The sequence below is a fragment of the Pleurodeles waltl genome, chromosome 3_1 (assembly GCF_031143425.1).
Source record: "Pleurodeles waltl isolate 20211129_DDA chromosome 3_1, aPleWal1.hap1.20221129, whole genome shotgun sequence".
NCBI lineage: Eukaryota > Metazoa > Chordata > Amphibia > Caudata > Salamandridae > Pleurodeles > Pleurodeles waltl.
This window is the reverse complement of record NC_090440.1, coordinates 1883223376-1883247677: the sequence shown is the minus strand read 5'-3', so window position 1 is coordinate 1883247677 and position 24302 is coordinate 1883223376.

Sequence of the window (24302 nt, the reverse complement as noted above, 5' to 3'; positions counted from 1 at the left end):
CTGAATGTACCCAGCTGGCACACTAGAGGTTTCCCACCTGTTTGCCACCCTTCTTTGTGCGCTGGCCATTCAGCCCATGCTTTCTCCTGCACTTGCTTCTACCAAGACAGGTTTCTGACCTCCTGTCAGGCAGCATGGGCACTCCCAGGAGTCAGAGACAAAGGCTGAGGCAGGAAGGAGGTCTCCCCCTCCTGTCCCCAGCCGCGCTGATGAATAGAGCCATCTGGGCAGTGAGCTTCCCCTTCATCTGTACTGTCTCCCAGCAGAGGAAAGAGCCCTCCTCCAACCCCCAGGCACATTTGCTCATGGTCAGGTGGGACATTAGGTATACAGGACAGTGCACACCTCCAGCAGGTTGAGCACATCTCTAGGAAGAGCAGCCTGGTCTGGGCACTAAATTGTGATTTCTGTCATCTTAGGAGTGGCAGAATAGAGGGTTCTGGGTACCTAATGGTGATATACGCCACACCACTAAGGAGTGGATTAGCAGTAGGAGCTGGCAGTAGGAGGGCTGCTCCACACCTCTAATGCCCATAAATCCAGGATTTAAGGGTCACCGCTGACACCAGAACCTCAGTTCCGATTGACCAACTTCTTAGAAAGACCAGAAAGAGTTCTACATCACCGACAACCGGTCTTTGCCCAGTGCACCAAGGCAAAAAAGGGATACTCTGTCTCTGAGGCAACAGACAGGGAACTGTGTGAACGACCCTCGTACTTGGCTGAAACTTGACACTCCCAACCAGAGGGACCCATGTGGAAGCCAGAGGCACCCTCAGACTACCATGGATTAGTGGCACTAGTCCCCTGCAAACTGACAGTAAAAACACTTACAGGATCTGAAGTTTCACTGGACTTTGGGCCTGCTGCAGGAGCGACGAAAGCCAGGTGGTCCAGTGTCTTCTGGAAGTTGTAGTCCTGCTTGCCTCCAAGTTACCTCTGTCATGTAAGTGGTAAAACCAGCACCAGTGTGAGTCCTGTTCTGCACCACAGACAGCCAGGTCAACTCTTCACCTGGATGCCAAGGACCAGGTAGAATTCTACTGATTGTCATGGCCTAGTCCCAGGACCCACACAAACTTAACCCTTTAAGGGTTCCCCACAACTCAACCTCCAGGTAGTCTTTTGTCAACAGTGGCTCCCTGCCATTGACTTCAATGAGAGTCCTGTTCAGCACCACAGACAGTCAGGACAACTATGCACCCAGATGAAACAGGCCAGGTAAACCAGTACTGACTGTCGTGATCGGGTCATAGGCACTACCTAACCTTAACCCCAAAAGGGTTCCATGCAACTGGCTTTCTAAATACTGTTTTGCAACTAGTGCTATTTCTATATAGACTTCAGTGCAACGTTTAAATGTCAGCTCTGCTGCAATTTAATTTTGCTTTTAAAATATATAACTCTGCATAATTCTGTTTGATTTGGTTCTAAATTAAGATAAAAAAGCTCTACTTTTATAAATTGGTGCTGCTTTTCTTTGAGTTGTGTCAATTACTTATCGTCCATGTTGATGCTCTGAAATGCTTAACACATGTTCCTCTCAATAAAGCTTGACTGCTCTTTACTACACTAGGTGAACTGGGCTAGGGATTTACTAGTGTGATCCAAGGATCATCTCTCAGGTATTGTGAGAGTTTTACATGGTGAGGACTAACCCCCACACCACATAATACTCCACGTTCCTACAGTTTTGTTATGGTGTACTACATTCACCTGCCTTGTGCCTTGTACTCATTCAGCGTTGTTTACGCCCTTCAGCAAGGCTCTGCGTCGAATCAGGTTCAACTCTATGTAATGGGGATAGTTGCACACATTGCCTGGTCATGCACTGGGTTTAACTGGCAGGCAGCTACATTTCATGCAGTTTCATCAAACAGTACCAAAGTTAGCAGTGAATGAATGAAACATTTATTGCTTCCCATTTATCTTTTCCCCTTTCTTGACTGATCTGCCCAAAAGTTGACATTTTCAATAGAAGCTAATTCTTTTAAATGTCTGCCCACTTGTGTGCACTTCTTTTGCCCCCCACCTTAACATCTGCTTACACCCTTGACGAACCAGAATGAAACGCAAGAGTAGGCTTAACAAGCTACGTCTCTGCCTATTTGATGCCCATGTTATTAGTAGATCAAAAATTTTATTACCCCAACTTTCTATCGAATTCTTTGAAGCTTCTGCCCATTTTAGTGCAGATGTTACACAAATTGTCAAACAAATTAACGTCAAGCAAATCAATGCTTGTTGTGCTCCCCGTTTTTAACTGTACCCCCCCTTGATGGATCTGCAGAAATTTGAAACACCCAGGGTAATCTCAACATACTGTCTGCCAAATTTATTATGTATTTATCAAGCCATGTTAAAATTGTAAATAAATCAACAAATGAGTTTGCAACTGACAAACTGTAGAAGTGTTAACCCTAACCCTTTAAGCCCACCAGCATCGTTCTTCAAGTGCTAATATCTCAATAATATCTCAACAAATCTCTCACAAAGTTCTACTTTCAGGCCAAGTGTGGTGTAAATCCAGACAACGGTTTGGCTGTAGGAGCAAGCAAAATGTCCTATGGAAATACATTTGGAAAACACATTTTAGTCACCCCCTCTTACTTTTTTTCCTATGCTCAGATTTCCATAAAAATTGGCAAACTGGAGTTCAGCGAAGCAACTGTCACATTTGGTGCAATTCTGTCCATAGGGTCAAAAGTTATAGGCAAATCAGAAATGCCTTTTCCTTGTAAAGTCTAGCTGAATCAAAACTCGGGGTCACAACCAAATCCATCCCTGGCTGATAACTCGTCTTCTGAGCGACCAAGCTGCATTCCAACGACTCTCCTGGGCTCACAGAACTCGAGTGGAACTTTGAGCAACGGGTCCTGATCCATGGTGCTGCACCATTCTGTCCACTCTAAACATGGCAGAAGCCCTCTCTCATCGTCCAGAGCTCCCTAGCCCAACCCAGAGATGTGGCTACCAAAGAGGCTACATGTCCCTGGAAACGGGTTTGACAACTGGCCCCCCTTCCCTATCCCTAGTGCCAGCCTTTCTGCTAAACAATAGGCCCTCTTCCAACTGTTAGCTATTTGCCTTTCAAAAGCAGCTTCTCCTTTCTCCATTGATGCTCAGCTTGTGGGCTAACACCAGTGTGGTTTCCTGCAAGAGGGATGTAGCACCTCTCACCCATGCAGGTCCCTATTGTCTCCTGTCCTGGACATCATTAGCATGTCTCCCCAGGAGGTCAGAAAGCTGTCACAGGACAAAACCTAAGTATAACAATAAATGGACACTGGAAACCATGGGCAACTAAAGTGGCATCTTCTAAAGTTGAACTTTTCCATCCAGTGACATTAAATTTGATTTAACCATTAAATCAGATTTAATGCACTGATTCTTTTGATACCTTACAGTAGGAGGATTAGTAGTCCCATTCAGATGTTAGCAAGGCTGAGGTGTCAGCCTGTAACACTATACTTGCCAATGGGGCTACTGATGTTCCCACAGTAAAATTCACAATTTAGGGTTTTTACTAGGCCTGGACGGAGTGCACTGAGTGGCACTACGCAGAATTGGAGGTCTAGAGCGAGTGGAGTACTCCATTGCACCTGTTCACGTTGTGTTTGACGTAACGTGAAGTACGTACTCGCGTTCAAAATCACATGCGAAAGGCATAATGTGGTTCGCATGGGCGCAACCATCTTGTTTTTCACTCTGTTTATGGTTCTGGGCCTGTTTTTTCATCCCACCTCAATCTTTGCAATCCTCCACTCTGACACTTAATCTACCTCTATTTTTTATTTATTGTATTTGAGTCTCTTTGTGTCTGAATATTTTTACGTTGTTTTAATTTTTTGTGTGTTTTTGTTGCTTTTTGCTTCTTTTATTTTACCCTTATTTCTTTCTTCCTTCTTTTTCCTTCTGTTTCTTTTCTTCTCTTCTTCACCCTACCCCACCCAGCACCATGGCAGAGCAGAGTAACCACAACTGCCTACCTTGTGAGCGGCGCCATCAAGCGGTACAGCCTCAGCAACTCTCCAGTGCGGAGGAGGTGGCAGCAATGTTTTTTGTGCAGTGCCACTTCCCTTCCATGCTGGCAGCAGGCGGCAGGCGGCAGGCCTGGGGGCGTTTACCCCCTGCGGGAGCACTGGTAGCTTTGAGCTAGAGTGTGCTGGTTGGTCAGGTCCCCCACCCAGGTCCATCACCCCACTCAGCAGCTGACGCACCTCTGGGCGGATATAATCTACCGTGAGCAGGATCTGCTCGACCTGCTAGGCATCGAAATCCCGGGGCTTGGTGAGGATTATATATTTTTTGTGTTTGTGTTCTACAACGCTAACACTTTTTACGAATAGCATGCGGCTTCCAGAGGTAAGTTATGTTTGATTTATGTTAAGAATATTATTTATTATGTGATCCCGTTAGAGCTAGGCAGTTGCTCTGCGCTACATCATCGTACTCGTAGGCAGTCACTTTGACTGATTATTTAAGAAGCCATTGCGAATTAGTGATATCAGTGAGTTAGCATTTTCTGTATCTTTATGTAGCTCGTACTGTCCCAAGCAATTTCACAGTGATGCCAGTATGCATGCATGGCAAAAAAGGGAGACTGAGTTGATCCATCAAGGGGCTTGAGAAATGAGAATAGAATGAAAGATCATTCTTGCAATGTATTATTTCCAAATGGTTCTTTTGTTAAGGAAATTTGGAATAGGGATTTTAGGAGTATAGTCAATACAATGATAGTTGATCATACTACCATGAGTGATATGATTTAAGTATAATCTTATTGCATTTGGCTGTTATATAATACATTTGTGGAGAAACCGTACCACAAAGTATTTTTTTAATCTTCTTTATTTCTGCACTGGCGGGTTATACTACTTTTAATTTTGCCTTGTTTATTTTTTATACTGTCTCCCTTTTTCCAACTCCCCTATTCAAGTTTTGCTTAATTCCTATTATCCTTGCATTATCTTTTTTTTCTTTCTTCCATTGACCATTTTGTATTCCACCCCTTCATTACTCTTCAATGATTCAGAGTCATATTTTTGAGAGAAGATATTGCAGTGCTAACTGAACTGTAACAATGTATTGCGGTTGCATTTTTTATATTTAAAAAATGAATAATGGGAGGTGTACCTGACATCTAAAAACTGTGTACTGTTTTTTATAGCCACACCAACCAGTGGATTTAGCTTAAGTTCTTCCACTGCAGGAGCAGATGGAGCAGGGGAAGGCACAATGGGAGGGATGGGCGATGGTAAGTCACATTGCTTGCTTATTGACAATTACTATTACTCACTAGTTATAAGGGCATTGTCCTGATTGGATTCATAAGTCCCCTATGTTGCAGCTACAGTGGTGGTTGGGTTATTTATGGTCTCTTCTATCTGCAACTCAGCAAAAGCATACATAATGTACACTAAAAAATTATGGCTTGATGGAAACGTGAAAGAACGGAAGGGTGAAAGAAAGGATGGCTGAAAACAACAACACAAAGCATATGGGGAATTTTGTGAACAGGCTAATCTGGCCCATTCAACTAGTCATCAGATCACGGATGTGGTGATCTCATTATCGGCATGGGGTGTTGTGGTGGTGGTTGCTGTGTGCTCTATAAAGGGTGGGTCCAAAGGGACTTCCCCTGGGTGAAAAGAAAGTTTTTTTTATATATGAAAACCCTCACCCACCAGGGTTACCCCTTGGTGGCATGCTTCATCATTGGGTTTCCTTCCATTGTGCTACAGAACGAGGTGTGCTGCGACCAACAAAATATGTGGCAGCACTTATGGTTTCATCAATGTGAATGCTAAAAGGGATAGGAGTGGTGGGTTCTTTTGGTGAGTTAAAAATACTTCCCTCTGGATGGTATTACTAATTTAATATGTCTCACAGGGGTGGTATGGTTAAAAAGGTGGTGTTGGGGGGGTATATTATGTACCTTGCCTCCTAAGCGGTCGGCATGTTTTGGAGTCTACCCCTAGACTCCTCATCAGGACCAAGGTGGACTCACTAGTGTCACTCCTTGTACACCTACCACTAGTGAAAACACTAATACTACATGCTTTGTGGTATGGTTAGGGATATACAACTAGAAAAAAGTAATACCCATTAGTACCCATTAGTTTCGATGTTCTGCTGGAAAACCTGTGGAAGGATGAAAGAATAAAAGTTGCTAGTTGCATCATATAGGGGTGTGGTGCTATTGGCACCATCACCCAGCACATTGGCACTTGTAAAACACATAGAAAGACAAATACGGGACATACTACATATAGAAAAACACTGCAACACACGTGAGGCACCTCTAGGAAAACAAACGTGGTGCATGCGTGACCTACTTTTTATGTCTACGCTAATCCCCTATTAGATCCTCCGGGAGGGGTGTGTGCTTGTAGTCACACACTGAAAAATACATATGCAGCAATGTTAGACTCACCGAGTGCGCCGCCACTGTGGCAAGTGGTCGGAGGCATTGCGCTCACTTACTTCAAAGTGACACTCCCGCTTACAGCCTAATTCTCACCTCACCGGGGTCCGAAAGCACTGCGATCCGCGTTGGGATCTGGTATTTAAGTGAGATGCTGCTCACGCATCCTTGCTGGTGGGCGCGTCAAACATTTTAAACACTAGAACGATGACCTTCCAAAGTGGCGGTCATCGGTGTACACACAGGGAGGCAGCGAGGGCCCCAGGTCATGGTGTCCCTTGGGGTGCCTGAAAAATATACGGGCACTGGAGAAAGGAGACATAGGGAACTGCCCAGAACTCAAAACACAAAAGTGGAAACCATAAGACCACATAGACGAGTAACATTTTACCTGTCTAGGTTGGGATTGACACCTTTGGAGTAGTAGGTCCTCTTGCCTCACCATGGGGAGCCACGTCAAGCAGACGCTCTGGGACCTCTTCCCACCACCAGATAAGATTTATGTTGTTTATTATGTTTTTTATGTATTCTGTTACTCTTCACTGTCGTCTTATGGTTTCCAATTTTGTGTTTTGAGTTTTGGGCAGTTCCCTGCGTCTCCTTTCTCCGGTGTTGACTTATGCTTATATTGACAGTAACTAGTCATCTATGACATCTATGTGCTAGACATATTTTCTTTAGTTTTTTTTGCCTCATTTAGAGTACCGCATTTCTGACCTAATGTCATGATACCCCACTAGTATTTCTTTCTGATTCGTATCTTCATTCCTTCACAGAGTGTGACTACAAGGGGCAACCCCCTGCCCTTTCCCAGACCAGGGGCTAATTGCCCCTCCTTATAGGGTAAGAGATCATGCCCTTTGTATGTTATTTAGGGTCCCACATGAGCCGTGTACAGCAATGGTTGTACGCATCACCTTTAGCATGTTTTTCACAATTTGTGTGAAGTGGCTTGCAGTGATTACCCACACGAACATGTGCACGCTGTGTTCTTAATTTATTCCACTATTATCTTTCCCTTATAGGACTTCCTTAACTGAATTTTCCCTCAGGTAGGCCCAATGTGCATTTTAACGATTTAGCTCACTTTCTAGCTCAGCCAGCCATCCCCATATATAGGAGGGATCCTAGGACCTGATGAATGCCCCACACCAGTTTGGCTATAGGAGAGGGCAGAAACATGTTGGCCATATAGACTTAGACAACACCTTGAACCATTATATTCAAGAGTGTCCCAGTTGTTTTTAATCTTACCAACAAATACCGTCAATAAGAAATAGGATACACCAGGTGATCTGTTAGGTAATTTTAGCTTATATTCTCAGTCAACTGGATCCCCGCTTTATCCAGAAAGATTAATTTTAGTACTCCCTCAGAGTTCTTTTAATGATGAGGTTGAGTCCGCCCAGGTGCTATCATCCTACCCGGGTGGGGATTGGTGGTCAAATGATGAAGCATGACACTATAATATGTGTGAGACCACCTATTCCGTAAGGGGAACAGCCCCGTCCTTTATAGAGCACACAGCCACCACAACCACACTCCATGCTGATAATTAGATCACCACATCCGTGATCTGATGACTAGTTGAATGGGACAGATTAGCCTGTTCCCAAAATTCCCCATACGCGTTGTGTTGTTGATTCTTGTGTCAGGGAGACAGTATGGGCATGAGATACTCCCAGATCTCTCTTTTTGTGTAATAGAGGATGGCTGCAAAGACTGAAAGGAAAGGGTGCGTGGGTGGTTGAAAAGGATGCGTGGGTGAGTATTGGTATTGGGTAAATGGATGGATGGGTGAAAGGATAATTGAAAGAGGGTGGATGAATGAATGGTGAATGGCTGGATAAAGTATTGTGAATTTTGGTGAAGGGAGCTCTCCTTCTGTAGAGAAATCAATGATGCCCCTCTATTATTCTGTAGCAAAAGCTCTACCCACCTGCCTAATCCATCTGCCTTACTCTGCAGAAGAGTAAGTCAAGTTTCTTTACTTTCCTCACTGCCCAGCGAATTAATTTGTTGGAAAGAACTTGTGATGGTAGGCGAGACCAGTGAGTAAAATGGGACTAGTAAGTGCCCGATTTGATTTCAAGTTTGGTGAAGGGGATACTCTGTGACAAACGTGGCAAATATGATCTATTTAGCCCATTCCTTTTCCCCATTTATTTACTTATGGCAGACAGGATTAATATATCCACATTTTACACATGACCTGTGTTTCATATTTTATTTATTCATATGCCTCTTTGGAGTTCAGGTAGAAACTAAACTAAGTGAAAGGCATGTGGGGAAGAGCAGGGCCATTGGAATTAAAGAGAGATAATTGTGAGCTACAGCTGCCCAAGCTGCAGACAGTAGCAAAGTACTTGAAGCGCTGGTTAGCTTGCCTCCAATTATTTGACACAAAGTGCATAATGCCTTACTCATCATAAATGAGAGGTAATTCATTTTAATCTTTCGACTAAATGTGTCTATTTAGTTACTGGAAAAGCCTTTAAAAGAAAAAAATAAAATCACAGTTTTTTAAGCTGGTCTTATTCTGCCTGAATTATTTTCTACCAGACAGTCAGTGTTTTTTATGTGCAGGATGTGTAGGAAAACAAATAAAATATTGGTCCTATGACTCTCATAATTATAATCACATCAAATTCCAATATACCTATGGGACCAGCAATGTAGTGCTACTGTGCCACCCACTACCTATAATTTGAAGAAGTGTTTGTTCAGAGCATTTTTATACAATTTTTCTTTTTTATTCTTCTTTTTCTAGATATAGCTACTCCTGCTCAATGACCACCAACCAGGCAGGAGATAGTGGCCCGTCTGCAACATCAGTGGCTGGGGAACTCCCAGGCTGAATATCAGCAGCTGGCGATCCTGGACGAGGAAGAGGCCAAAACAGCTGCCTCAGACCCACCAGAACAGCACACCTCCTGCTCCATCAGGGCATTGCGCAGACACAACCTGCAGCAGATGGACTGGATGGAGGGCCAGCTCGCCAGCACTGAGCACAGTCTGGAGCAGCTCCAGACCCATCTTGACAATGTCCTCTTTTAATCCCTTTTTTTATCTTTTTGTTTTGGTGGGCAGAACTTGTGGGTTGGAATTTTTGGGGATGGGGTTATTTAGTCAGAGAGAGGGGTGAGACTGTTGTGGGTGGAGAGGGAGTTTTTTCCATTTGTAAATAATTAAAGGGGATAATTTATTTTATTTCATTGGCGCCTCAGATCTTTATTTTGATGCTTTAGACTTTTAGTTTGCACTGCTGTCTTTTAGTGTAGCCTGTTCTTCTAATCTGCTAAAAGTGTATGCCATTTACTTATACCCTTGCTCTAGTGCCCTCTGCATCTATATATTGAACACTAGGGAATGATTGCCCTTGCCTATTTTGCCTAAAACACAGTACACACAGATAACATCTCCTTCAGTAGGAGTTAATTACTAACTAAACAAGTTCACTTCAATCTATAGTTCTTCCCTTACTTGAGTAGATGAACTGAGGGAGTCTTCTTACTGCAGGCTTTTTCCCAAGGTAGCATTCTAAGGGGGTAGTAGGGGCAGTAGTAGCAGGCTAGCGTGCTAACAGGGAAGACAGAAGGTGCCACTCCCACCTATGTGAACGCCAACTGCAAGATTAATGAAAGGGTTATCCATCACTACCAACTAGATTGAAGGAAAACAGCGAGTTTGTGGACATATGTCATAAATTTAGGAAGACTGAGACTAGACTACCACAATGACAGCATTAGACACACAACAAAGAAGACCATATGATAATAAAATCTAGCAATATCAATTTATTCTGAGCAATCATGGGGAGCTATAAAACTAAACTTAGTAAATGAAATCATGGAGTCAGGAGAAGTGGGCTCAGACTCAAGAGTGGTTGGACCAAGTTAAGCATTTACGGAACACACACACAAGGCATGGATGATGATATTGCTGGGGCCAGTATGGAATATTGCTCAGGTAATAGAAGGTAGAAGGTCATGCAGTGAGTTGGTGTTGCTTTCACCACATCCCCCCAGCAAGTGTGTGATTCATTTATGGTGTAAAATTAGGTCATATCTCAATAAATCCCACAGCCCGGAAAGGAGTGTTAGTGTCTCAATTAATGGATGGGAAAGGGGATATGGGGAAAGGTGTGAAAAAGACAATCACTACATAAAAGAAACTACAACAGTATTCGTTGGATCACTGAGCAGCATACCATCATCAATCTGTTGTGGAAGGAAACGAAGATATAATTAAGTATGACACAGTTCAGTAAATGCATTGGAAACAGTTGTTCTGCCTCAGAGAGACCTTAGATAGTATATCCTAAGTGTTATGTCTTCTAGTTTTGAAATATAGAAGATTGAATGTAACCAAATCAGTTATAAAATGATGATTGTTAAAAGGAAAATGATACTGTATTGCCAAATTGAGTGATGCATCTCTAGTCTTCTTGGAATGTCCATCACTCTGGTGTCTGTCTGAACCTGATCGGTAGGTAAGCTGGAGTCTTGAGCTGTCTGCAAGTTTTGTTTGTACAGGAGAGGACTAGGAGAAGGCCTGTGTGTTAAAAAAAACAGTAGCTGTATTACAGAGTAAAGGAAAAGGACAAACGTAAGCATGGTAAGCTTCATGAGGAGTCAGTATTGCACCAAGAAGACTCAGAGTCACAGCAAGAATGTAAAAGGAGTTTCTTGTTTGAGCTAGCAATGCAGCAAACACATACTCAGCAGCATTTCCAAATCAAAGCAACTCTCTCTAGTTCATAGAGCTGAGTACTAGGCCTCAGAGTCTTCAACATCATCATGTATTCTCTTTGAAGACGATAACTTTCTCCTTTCTAGCTGTTGAGGTAGTCCCGCCTTGAGTCCTTCCATCTTCCTCCTCTAGATTCAGAGTAAATCCGTCTCAGTCCCAAACAGAGCGAGGCAGACCTGTGAAGTGCACTGCTGTTAAAGAACAAATAGAGAAGCATAACAAGTATTTTTTGTGTAGATTTGTGTTTGGTAACTGAAGTGGATGTTCTGTTCTGAGGAACCAGAAAAAAGGTAAACCCTGCAGGTAAATTTCACTACTTTTGATAGGCCAATCACTTTCAGGAAAAAATGATAACCCATAATCCCCCAAACATTGCAAATCATTGGAAACAAGTTTACAAATTTGTTGAACTCCCTCCCTCACTGCCAACTACCACATACATCAGTCATCACTCACAAATACACAATCAATCAATATATCTCCACTCAGTGCAATAGTTACTTAGTAGTTACCTCTTTCAATCCAAGCACAGTGGTTCAACAGAATATCTCCTCTCTGATGGTATACACATATTGGAATTAGGCATTGGCACAGGCAGTCTTTTAATCAATGATCTTCTAGGGCAGCCCTGCTAGGAGATGGAAAAAAATAGGATAGGCAATGGCATGTGAGGGAGGCAGGCATCATCTCCAATGTCCTGAAGGATATGTCGGGCTTCTTCACTGCGCGCGGGTCCAACTCCAATCCAGGCCTATATGTGACTATAAAATCAATAGAGGGGGCAGCATAAATGTGACACAAACATAATGTTGCACTAGCATTTCTTTTTGCAAAGGAAGAAAGAGAAAAAGAAGCTGAAAGAGAAATAATAAAAAAGTTTCATGGTGGCCTTGGAATGCTTAATACGGGAAGTCACGTTTGTCCTCAAACTCTGGTGGTTCTCCCAGAAGTTGGTCAGTTAACATGCTTGATTCTGACCAATCATCCTCTTCCTCCTTCTGTGGTGTTTCAGGAACGGTGTATTCAGGTAGTGTAAAATGCTGATTCATTTTGATCATGGTCAATCTCTTCACGTTTTGAGGTGAGAGACTGATCCTTCTCACTGTAACAACTGCACTAGCTGCACTAAACACACGTTCAGCAGACACACTGGCCACAGGGCAAGACAGAAACTTTATTGCCAGCCTGCTGAGCTCTGACCATTGGTGCATCTTCTCATACCAATAGACCAATGGGTTTTGATCCACATACAACTCTGGTCATTCAGATACTCCTGGAACATCCTCTGAATGACCATTGGTGCTTCTACCTGCTCGACTACTTTTTCCTTTGCCTCTGCACTGGACTTGAGACCTGCCACTTGAAACCAAGCCTATGCAGAAATTGGGTCCGATTCTTTTGTTGTTGTCACAGGTTTTCTTGTTGGTGGATGTGAGTCAAGAGTGCCCTCTGTGGAGGTTGAAGGCGCAACACCCCAGAACTACGGAGTGGGACTCTAAGTTCCAGACGTTTTTCTTCCAGTTCTCCTGCTTGCTCAACAATCCACCTCTTGTATTGTGAAACATCCCCTTCAGAAAAAGGAATGAAAGCGGAAATAATTTTTTGTAGTGTGGATCAAGCAGGGTGTCACAGATGTACTCTTTGGACGAGATGAAAATGTCTTCAGTGCGAAGAGCTGTAGATAGTTTTTGCTTTACCCCACAAAAGAGATCAAATGTGCAGTGATGCACATGTAATCAATCGCCTGACAACTGGTCCACGTGTCTGTCATCAAGTGGATAGTGTGGACAACACTTTGCTGTAAAGCTTGTACAACCAATTGCAGCACATCGTGATGCAGCACTAAAACAGCAACTCTGGCAACTAGATCCGACTTGGAACCTTCCATTTCGGGCAGAGGATTACCACAAACTCTAAGAATCCCACTCTTTCCACAAAAGAAAAAGGGAAGAGGTCAAAAGCTAACATTTTTGCCAGCTTCCCATTGCACAAATGTGCCATTCAGGGTTTGTGGTTGTAGGGCCCCTCCTGTGTAAACATGCCCATATTTGTAGCCTGGATTGTCTTCTTTTGTGGGGCCAGTGACACATGTGACTTTTAAGATATAGGTGGTGGTAGACTCAATGCGCGTTGTGGTGCAGTCACATTATGCTGTGGTGTTTCCATCTGACTCTGAATCTTCCTGTGCCATTTTGAGGTCGCCGAGGTGGGTGATTCTGCTGCACTGGGGACAGGGCTGCTTTGCATGAGGATGACACCTTTTTCTTCCTCACCTTCAACCATGATTTGACAAGTTGTAGCTGATGTTTTCTGGCTCTCCTCACCATCACCACCACGACCATGTTGAGACGTTTTTTTAAGGTGCTCCTCCCACCGGATTGTGTGATGTTTTATCATATCGGTCATCTGGCCTCCAGTATTACAATGTGAACCTGGCTTACCTTGACGAGCACTCTTGTGGCAAATGGAGCATATGGCAATGTTCTCCTCCTGTTTGCTGATTGTGAAAAAAAAGTCCCAAACTGGGAGGAGTACTTTCTTATTGGGCCACTACCAATGCCTGAAGAAGAGTTAGATGTAGGTGGGTGTGTCAGTTGCCTCTCTGCAGTGCATACTTCTACTGAGGTACATCTTGGTGGAGGTCTCTGCTGGAGGCTTACAAATATGGGAGCTGACGATGCTGCCTGTGCCACATCCTTCAGAGCAGGTTGGATAGTAATGTCAGACTCCTCTGGGCTAGCTTCCACAATGACTTGCTCATCGTCATCATCCTCCTCATCATCATTCTGTTCCATGATTCTAAGGCTTTCTGAAACTTTTCCCTTGTCTCTTCTGGTGTCTTCCGGATTCTGTCAGTGTCCACTCCATGTCCCTATCATCATCATCAGAAGTGGTGCTTGGAGAAGATGGTGGAGTAGCACCCTTCCTTTTTCTTACTGGGAGATCTGGGAGCCATTGACTCTGAAAGAAGAGGTTGTTGCTCAGCAGGAAGCTTGACCTCCTGTTCTGCTCCAACTTCGGGAAGGTCTGGCTGCGGCTGCTATCGACTTTCCTCTGTTTCCTGAAATGATTGGGTACTACTTTGCGAAAGGGACAAATCCAATTCAACATCACTGCTCGTCGGTGTTGCCATGATTGCTGTGGCTGCCACACTGGTACACATGGCCTTGGGCTTGGGTTAGGGTGGTGCTGTTGATATGGGAATGCTGCTCGCAGGTTCCTTCCCGGAGGCCGGTGTGGCAGGCACATGCCTCCCGAAAAAGGTTGCAGTTGGAGCACCACTGGAGGAAAGCTGCTTCTTCTCACTGGCCACTTTCTGGAATAATCCATGAAATAACCTACGGTTGCAAGGTGGTCCAGGGGAAATGGAATAATAATTAACAAAATTAATTATGCTTTTGATTTGTCTGCCATGCTCGGCAGCCAGGGTGTCCTGGAGGAAAAGAAATTACACCTTAAGAAACTGAGGCCCTCCTTACAACCCTGGCGGTCAAAGACCGCCAGGGCTGTTTCGACGATTGCACCGCCAACAGGCTGGCGGTGCAATCCTTGGCATTATGACGGTCGCACCGCCGGGACCGGCGGTTTACCGCCACGTTGGTCCCGGTGGTTTACCGCCACGTTGGTCCCGGTGGTTTACCGCCACGTTGGTTCCGGTGGTTTACCGCCACGTTGGTCCCGGCGGTTGTAATTCCCCAGGGCAGCGCTGCTTGCAGCACTGCCCAGGAGATTATGAGTCCCCCTCCAGCCAGCCTTTTCATGGCGGTAGGAACCGCCATGAAAAGGCTAGCGGAAAGGGGAGTTGCGGGGCCCCTCGCCCAGGCCTTTGGCATGGGCAGTGCAGGGGCCCACTGGCACTGCCCCATGGAGCTTTTCACTGACTGCATAGCAGACAGTGAAAAGCGCGACGGGTGCAAGTGCACCCGTCGCACCGCCGCAACACCACCAGCTCCATTTGGAGCCAGCTCCCGTGTTGCGGCCTACATCCCCGCTGGGCCAACTTACAGTTTCCTAAGGGCATGAGTTAAGGCTGCTTGAGATATCTATACCTGGTGAATTTCAGTGGTTTCAGTAGTTTAAAACGGTATTAGCTGACATTTTCAACTATCTATAAGGTAACTTTAACCTTTGTTTATTTCAGTGACTTTCTAGGTTTTTTGTTACATAAAGATACGTTTATTACCATATGTAATGGAAACCCCATGCTGCTCACGCCCTTTGGCTGTGTGCGGCTTGAGGTTGGCTACAGGGCCAGGCAGTGCAGGCAAGCAACGCCATTCAGCGCACTGCTTTCAGCCGTTCACAACATGGGGTTGGGTGCCTAACCCCCTGCAAGTGCCCTATCTCCTGCTTTGCACTAGCTTTGTCTGTTCTCAGTGTGGGGTTGGGTGCAAGGCCTGTCCTGTGTTCAGGCCTTGCACCCAACCCCCTACATGCATTCCGCAGCACACCGCCTTCTGGCATGCGCAGCATGCAGTTGGTCTCACAGGTCCTGGGTGCAATCATGCAGTCTTACTGACTTTGTCAAAGTGTCACAAAAACTAAAATATGAAAAGTAGGCTATTGGCTTTATCGAGAGGTGTGCACATCAATATATATAAAGCAGGTCTATAATCTCTGTTCAAAAATCACCAATATTTTTGATCAAATGTATATTTCAGTATTTCACACAATGCAATGTTTAATAAATGTCTAATTAAAAAAATTAACTCAACATGCCTATGAGCCACTTTTTAACACAGTTTTTATGTTTGCATTTTGTGGGCTGAAAAATGTTAAAATAAATATTCGTAACATGTTTTTTTATTCAAAAATTAAACCTTACATGTCTCTAAGTCTTTCTTTTAACAGTTTTCAGCCCACAAAACACAATATTAAAAGTAACCTCAAAATGGCCCTGCACTCTAGTGAAGGCGCACAGAATTGAGCTAGAAGTGTTTTTGAAAAATATGGTAAGATCTCCTGGAGTCATGGATTTAGTGGCCCTGGATACTAACTGTTTAATTTTTGTAATGTTGCTGGGGGTTGCTGCATTCCCTGCAGGCCCCTACAACATTAAAACAAATGCCTAGTGGTGCATCTGCCCCTTCTAGGGACATCACCAAGCTGAAACTGAAAGTGTAAACAGCCCTTGCAGGGCATTATGGAACGCTCTTTCAAGGAGCAGTGAATAATAAATGAGTGGCTCCTGACACTTGTTTATTATTCACTTTTTTGTTGTTTATATTTTTGTGGGTGACCTGGTGTTTACCTGGGACACCCACCTTTTTAATTTCATTTGGGGGCCAAAGGAAGAATCCCAGTGCCCCCATGCTCTCGCCGGCTCCCCAGCCAGCACCCGCTGTGTGTTCCAGTGGGAGCTGGCATGTGTTTTATTAAGTGAGTGCCCCGATGCCCACCTGGGGCAACAGCCACTCTATTTGGGTTGGGTGAATTATTGATGGGTGCACATGTGCTGAGAACTTTAGTCATCCTTGGGTCCTCTGCAGCCCTCATTACCATTAACCATAACATTTTATTCACTAGACTAACAGCTGTGGCATTAGCCTGGCTAAAAGGCTTATTGAGCAACTAACAGCAAAATATTAGGATTCATTCCTATGGAGACTTATTGACTGTGGTGTAACCCAGGCGTTCATCCTGTCCTCCTTGCTTTGTTACCTGTATCTGAAATCCTAGACTTTTTTGTTACATCAGATAGGTGTTAACATTTACATTATGCTGACAACACTCAGCTGGTCTTTGGTGTTTTGCCCCAGTCATGTTCACACTCTCTGCTTCATAAGTGTATGTTGGCAATTTGTTGGTGGATGGCCTCCAACTTTTTGAAACTAAACACCAGCAAAAAAGAGATTATTTTAACATCTCCTAAAATTAAGATGAAAGACCCGTACTGGCCTACTACTGAACTACTTCTCCAGTAGCTGCCACCCAAGTCCAGAACCTAGGAAATCAATTTCAGGTTGACCTTATACTTCAAGCCGGTGTTACTAAAGTTGCAAAGACCCATTTTTTAACATTTGAAAACCTTTAAAAAATATGTCTGTTTTTAGATAAGGAATGAAGGATGCCAGTGATTATTGTATGAACTCAATCACACTTAAATTGTGATAATACAACACTTTAAAATGCCCACATAGGCTTAATTGCTCATCTGCAACTTCACACAGTGAGCGAGCTGAAGCATTATGAAGATCTTAGGAAATAATACAGCATTTCCTTTGCCGTCAAAGCCTTACATTGACTACCTGTGCACAAAAACATATTTTTTAAAGCATAGCTGCGGTGCCCAAATGTGTTTGTCTAAAAAATACATAATTCTTGGGACGAAAATCTCTCTTAGTATATCCCACAAAAATGCCTCTGCACTCTGAGAAAAGTTTTTCCCTTTAAGTACCATCAGTCAGGACAGTCGGGTTCAGTGACAAATCTTTCTGTGCCTCTGTGACAAAACTTTGGGATGCACTGCCTATTTATTTGAGAAACCAGCCTTCAGTGCTGTTTCAGGAAATCCATAAAAAGCTTTCTGCTCAATACCTACTTATTCCTTATTTTCCCTGTGCATGACCATTAATCACCATTTCACTGTTAAGCTACAAGAGCGCCAAGAAACCTCAGTAGTTATGAACTAAACAAATAAATATGAACATAACAAAACATAACATAAAGTAACACAACGTAAGTTGAAGGAGAGTAACCTCAGTGATTGTCAAGAATGAGATTTGATTTAAATGGTTTATCTTGTATGGCTTTTTCTTCAAGTTATTTTCCAATGTCATTTACCTTCAAGATGTAGCACAGTTCCTGAGAGTGAGCAACTATAGAGACAGTGAATTCCAGGTTCTGAAATTAGGTAATGAATTTGTAAAGTTCCTTTGCTCGTCACATAGCTTCTGAGATGCAAGGGAGTAATGGAAAGTGGTTTTTTAAATACTCCCCTTAAAATGTTTGCAGTAGTGTTGGAATTTAGTATAAGTTTTCTTCCAGTGTTTTTCCATGGTTCTCTTCTTTGTTGCTAGACATCTTAAATCAGGTTTCAACCATTTTCAATGGTGCTGAGTAGTAGAGAAGGTCTTGAAAAGGATGCAGTTGTCAGGAACGCATGTCAGCTAGATGAGGATCTGCTGCACTGTTATTGTTGGGTTGTTAGGAAAGGAGTTGGTTAGTTAAAAGTAAAAGGAACTCAGGTCACGTTTTTATCAGGCATTACCAATTATTGTGGAGTTTGTGGGATAGTAGTCCTCACGGATGATAGTGTAAGATCTTCTGTCTGACTTTGATATCATTATTTTGCTTTCTGAACCAAGAGACCCATGGCATGGAGCATGCTGTGCTTATGTACAATCTCACTAACTAACTAAGTGAACACCATAATAGTTGGTCTAGGTGATGGAAATGTTTCCATTAACTTTGATGATTTTATGATGATCCTCTATTGTGTCAAATGTCTGCCTGGCGGTATGTGTAGAACTAAAGAGCAGTTGATATTGGTTAATATTCAAGGTTAAAGATGAAGTACTAATTCTAGTACAGGTCAGCCTTATGAAACCGGGTATGTAATCGTCCCTTTCAACTAAGGGAACAGCACGTTCAGAGTTGTATATGGAAGGTCTGTAAATCAGAAGGACTGAAGATGTGAAAGATGGGGGTGAAATGCATTAGACAAGTAGAGACTTAAATTCCATAACAGTTTAACTTTGGATGGAATTCACAGGTAAAGAGGCTTTTTGGACAATGGCAAGTCCTGTTAATAGGATGATAACTGATGAGAATTTGTCACGGTTCTCACCTGATTCACCTCAGTATTAAAATCATGGAAAAATGTAAATGCCCTTACTCTCCTATCGGAGTCTCCAGTACCTCACTCAAAATACACAAATGAACTAAAGGAAACCCCAGGGGGGAAATAGGATGGGGGAAGAAGAAACATGTGCTTGCAGTGTAGTAGATTTTGATGTGCTTCTGATTGCTGCTCATACAGGACACTTAACTGAATACCACCTTGTAAGCTGTAAAATATGCACAAAAGAATGTAAGTGTTCTAATAAGAATCAGATTAAATATTTTAATGAAAGTTTGTAGCAATTTAACCTTATTTGAAAACCTGTCAGAATATCTTATCCTGCTCAGGGTTGGTTTCCCTGACATCTGATGTCTTTTAAATATTGCTCCTAAAAGATCAATAATAAATATAAGGTCTGTATAAATGCCTATTACTTTCGGTCTGTAACATGTTAAAAACACAAACCAAGCACAACAGGAGTGGGATAAGGAACAAACCAAAGTTTCAATTATGATGAAGGGTTAATCTTTGACAAAACAAGAAATCCATATAAAGAATTGTTTGGCAACTTGCCTCAGAGCTCATTTAGCTCTCTGTAAACAACAGTTATCTTATAGCTTCCTCTAGAGTTCAAGGAACATAAATCTTTCTTCCAATCAGAAAAACAATTAAACAAAATGAAACAGTTTGACCTCCTTGAAGAAAAGAATACATCACATCAGGTACAACAACAGCGGGCTTCTCTAACTTGCATGTTTGGGAAGCAAGAAATGTTTGTCTCCGAGCTGCTTAACGATCCGAAGTAGCAGAAGTGACTTAAGTCTCCTATGAAGATGACTCATCAGTTTCATTTTTTTTACAGAGCTCTGCAGATGATGTGATGATTCAAACTCTGACTTTGGTTAGCTGAATGAAATCAAGTTAAGGTTTTAAACTTAAGTTATTATTTTGAAGCTTGCACTGTGCTACAAAATGTAGGCTGGTGTGTGTATGTGTTAACTGCTGCAATGACCCCCCTTTAACCTGCTTAACATTATGTTATGTTTTTTGCCCATTTCTACCTGTGACACCATGCTTTACAAAAGGCTCATTTCTGTCATTTTCTAGTGTAAAACAGGGCAGTGGCATAATCGTGTTTATGATTGTGGCAGTACCCCTCCTACAAGGCCATATCCAAGGGCCTGGTTTATTTGGATGCGTATGATGAATCAGGTTTAATAAGAAGGTGCCATGGACATTATCAACAGGTTTGCAGAAGTCTTCTTTCAATCCATACCCTTTCCAATGTATCAAATAGCGTAACTTCCCCTTGACTACTCGTGAATCTTTTATAGACTGGATTTCACATTCTACACCAGTGCCATCCATCACTGGAGCTGGGGGCTGTGTTAACAGAGTACCTGAACTCACTGGTTTGGTCAATGACACATGAAACACTGGATGGATCTTCATTGTTGGTGGTAAAGCTAGTTTGATGGCAATTGGATTTATCAACTTAATAATGGAAAAGTGACCAATAAACTGAAGATGAATATTCTTTTTTGCCATGTAATTCTAGCTATCTTGGAAAGCCATACTGCATCTACGACCTTGTATATAGACGGGGCCATCTTTTCATGTCAGCATGTTTCTTTTAATAATCCTTAGCTTGTTTTAGTGCATCTAATACCTTATTATCCTTTGGAGCTCAATCCCCCCATTCAGCCAAGTTCCTAGAGGGAACCAGCAGGAGAATCTGAGCTGATGGAGGGGTGAAGGGATAATGGGTCTAGTATCCTGTGTGTCCTGCCCTCTAAACTACTATAAGTGACAAGGATGCCCCTCCCTCTTCACCTGACAGTAAGACAAGGAGGGGGTGAGGCTCCATCTGAACAGTCTGTGATGTGTGGCAATAAAGGGGCTATTTCCACATCAAAATAGTGCTTCCATGAAATTAAGCTATGGTTAACGGTGGGAGGGGCTGAATGCCAAATCACGCTCTCCTAACTTCACACTAACCCAACGGTAAGGACGTTCTAGGCTACTCAGGTCTCTTCCCCTTAGACGACTTACTTGCATGTTGGATGCGACTCGCCTTGCAGGCCCCTTGAGCAACGCTGGGTCAACATTCATTGACAAAGACAATAGGTCTCGCTTTTAGTTAGAACTTGGTGTTATTTGTTTAGTTTTCAATTTGACATGTAGTAGGTGGGTAATTTTGCTTGCTTCAGGCGTGATAATCGTTTCCTGCTGCATGTTTGCTGTAAGCTATCGTCAGAATATAGCCTAGTGATGCTGATCTTTCATTTGGAGCTGAGTAGAAGTAGGCTGATGGCCCCAGAGCCTGAGCTCCAATAGAGTGGGCAAAGCAGTATATTCCCAGCCTTAAGCCTTATTTGTTGTGTATGTAATCCAGTGTTGCAGTAACCTGCAGGCGGCATGCTTCATGCTCACTACTATATAAAAAGTGAACGATGCATTCTGTGCCAGTATTGCAATACCTCAGCCCGCAGTACAGGCTTTATAGTATTTTCTTGTGATAACGCGGTGTATGCATGCGTGGAAAGATGATTGTTCATGCACTCAGAGTAACAAGTAGCTGATAGCATGATACGTAGTCACCATGTAGTTATTTACTTTGAAACATATATAAAAAAAGTGTTATTTTTCTAATTTGGTCTCTGATTTATTCTTTGAGTGTGTCTCATTTATTGCCTCTGTGAGTTCAACAAATGCTTAGCACTGCACTCTGATAAGCCTAACTGCTTGATAAGCGTAACTGCTTGCCCACATTACTATAGGTGGTACATCATTCTCCATTCAAGCAGCCAAACTATGGAATTCATTACCCCCAGCTATTAGCGCCACAGATAAGTTTCTTGTCTTCAGAAAACTACTAAAGAGTTGGCTCTTTCCTTCATAACCACCATATTCAAACAACTATGGACTGCATATGCCTATGTTTATAAATATTTTTTCTAATTATGTTTGTATTTCTAGTTATGTATAGTTCTTTAGAAAATATGTATTGCTGCTATGTCATAACAATAAACTACACACACACTCTTTAAACCTGTTTAACTAAGTATGGTTCTAAATATGTATTGTATGTACATATATGTGTGCATATGTGTGTGTATTCATGTGTGTGTGTATGTATATATATATATATATATATATATATGGATAAGTGTATGTTGTTCTGTGCTTGGCATGTTCGTGGGTCATTGCATGGCTCCTGGGTGGGTTGTTATACTAGATATCTATGAATCCCTGCTCTCATCTTGTACCACACATTTCTACCCATCATCATATGTCATGTCTCTATTAATCTATCCTCCATTCCCAAATCCATTCTACTACTTTCATCTCCTAAATAACTCTGCCTAAGCTCTTCCCTCCGCTTCCACATCTAACTCACCAAACCTCACTTTACTACCATGAACTCCCAAACAACCCTACTAAATTCACCCTCATTTATCTCACCCTGCTACTATGATCTCCCTAACCCCTTCGACAGACTCTTCCCTCCTCCCTCCTCCATCCTCCTTTACTCATACCAAGCCTAAATCTTATTACCATATACTCCCAATTAACACTTCTGGATTCTTTCCACCTCCACCCCTCCATTACTTCAGTCAATCTAACTAACAAACTCTCATATCCGCGGCTCAAATTAACTCATAATAATACTAAAACTGCACTCATATTTCCCAATACTAATCCATCACTAATTCTTGTTGGGTTCTGGAATAGCGTGCTACTCCCTAAAAGTACTTTGACGCCTCGTCAGGGGTAGTAAGCGCTATATAAATACTATTACAATACAATACAATTATAAATAACAGATAACATAGTTAAACGTTCATCCCCCGTGGGAGGATGTCCAGTAATATAAATTTCCTCAGGCAATAAGTGTGGATGGCAAACTGCCAATCAATAAAACGGAGAATATCCAATGGCAGGATGTCTATTATTGTTTTGACAAAATTCTGCTAACAGTACTAAATCCATATATTCATTTTGTGACTGTATGAAACAGCATACGTTTCATGATCTTGATTAACACGCTCTGTCTGGCTATCACTTTTAGGGTGGTAGACTGAGGAAATTTGAACATACAAACCAAAGACTTAGAAAATCAGGAAAAATGTGAAACAAATTGAGAACCTCTATCAGACAGAATTACAGAAGGAAGGTCATGTAGTCATACAATATTTTATAAAAATAATGTAATTATTTGTACTGTAGTTGGAATAAGTTTGGTAGAGTTAAAATGTGCCATCTTCGAAATGGCTTTCACAACCACCATGATCATGTCATAACCATGATCTGGAGGCAGATCCACAATTAAGTCAACAGTAACCGTGTGCCATGGTCGCGGAGAATCCGTAAGGGATGTCACAAGACACTTTTAGCCTGTACACAGATATCACGTCTTTACTTAATTTTGTACGTTGTTTCTTAGATTGTCCCACCAGTAATTTCTCTTGATCAAATCTTCAGTTCTTGTCACCCCGCGGTTGCCCTGCAGTCTTGGAGTCGCATGTCTCCTGCAGAACCTGTAACCGAAGTTCTTGATTTGGTGAATATAAAAGATTTTTGTACCATAGTAACCCTTGATTGTACCTTCAAGATGTTCCTTGAGAGTCCCATGATTGTATCATTTGTGGTGTAAGAGAAGCCTTATTTTCTTCTTCCAGTGTTCGGAATCTCTGTTTTGTCAATGCGCCTATGATCCTTTCTAATAGCACTATTGGCACTAGAAATCCATCTGCTTTGCCATTTTGTTTACCCAGTCGATAAGTAATAACATAATCATAATATGAAACAAAGAGTGACCATCTTACTTGTTTTGCTGATAATGTTTTTGCTGAACGAAGAAACATCAAATTCCTGTGATCAGTGTACACCGTGACTGGGTGTGTCGTAACCCAGAAGATAATGTCTTAATTCCTTGAATGCTGCCTTAACAGCTAGTAATTCCTAATCAGTGATGGTGTCGTTAATTACATTCAGTTGGGCTTATTTATTTTAGAGAAGAAGGCCACAGGATATAATTACCCAGCAGTTGGATGTGGCTGTGATAGAATAGCTCCTATTGTGAAATCAGAAGCATCAGCTCCTACATAGAAGGACTGTGTTGTACATGGATGCCTTAAATTGGTGATGTAATAAAATACTCTTTCAATTTGTCAAATGCATCTTCTGCTTCAGCTGCCCAATGATATGGTATACTTGTCTTCAATATCCAAGTGATGGCTATTATTATGTTTGAGAAACCTTGTATAAAACATCAATAAAAATTTGCAGGACCCTGAAACGTTTGTATGGCACGAATTGTCTTTGGGGTGAGCCAGT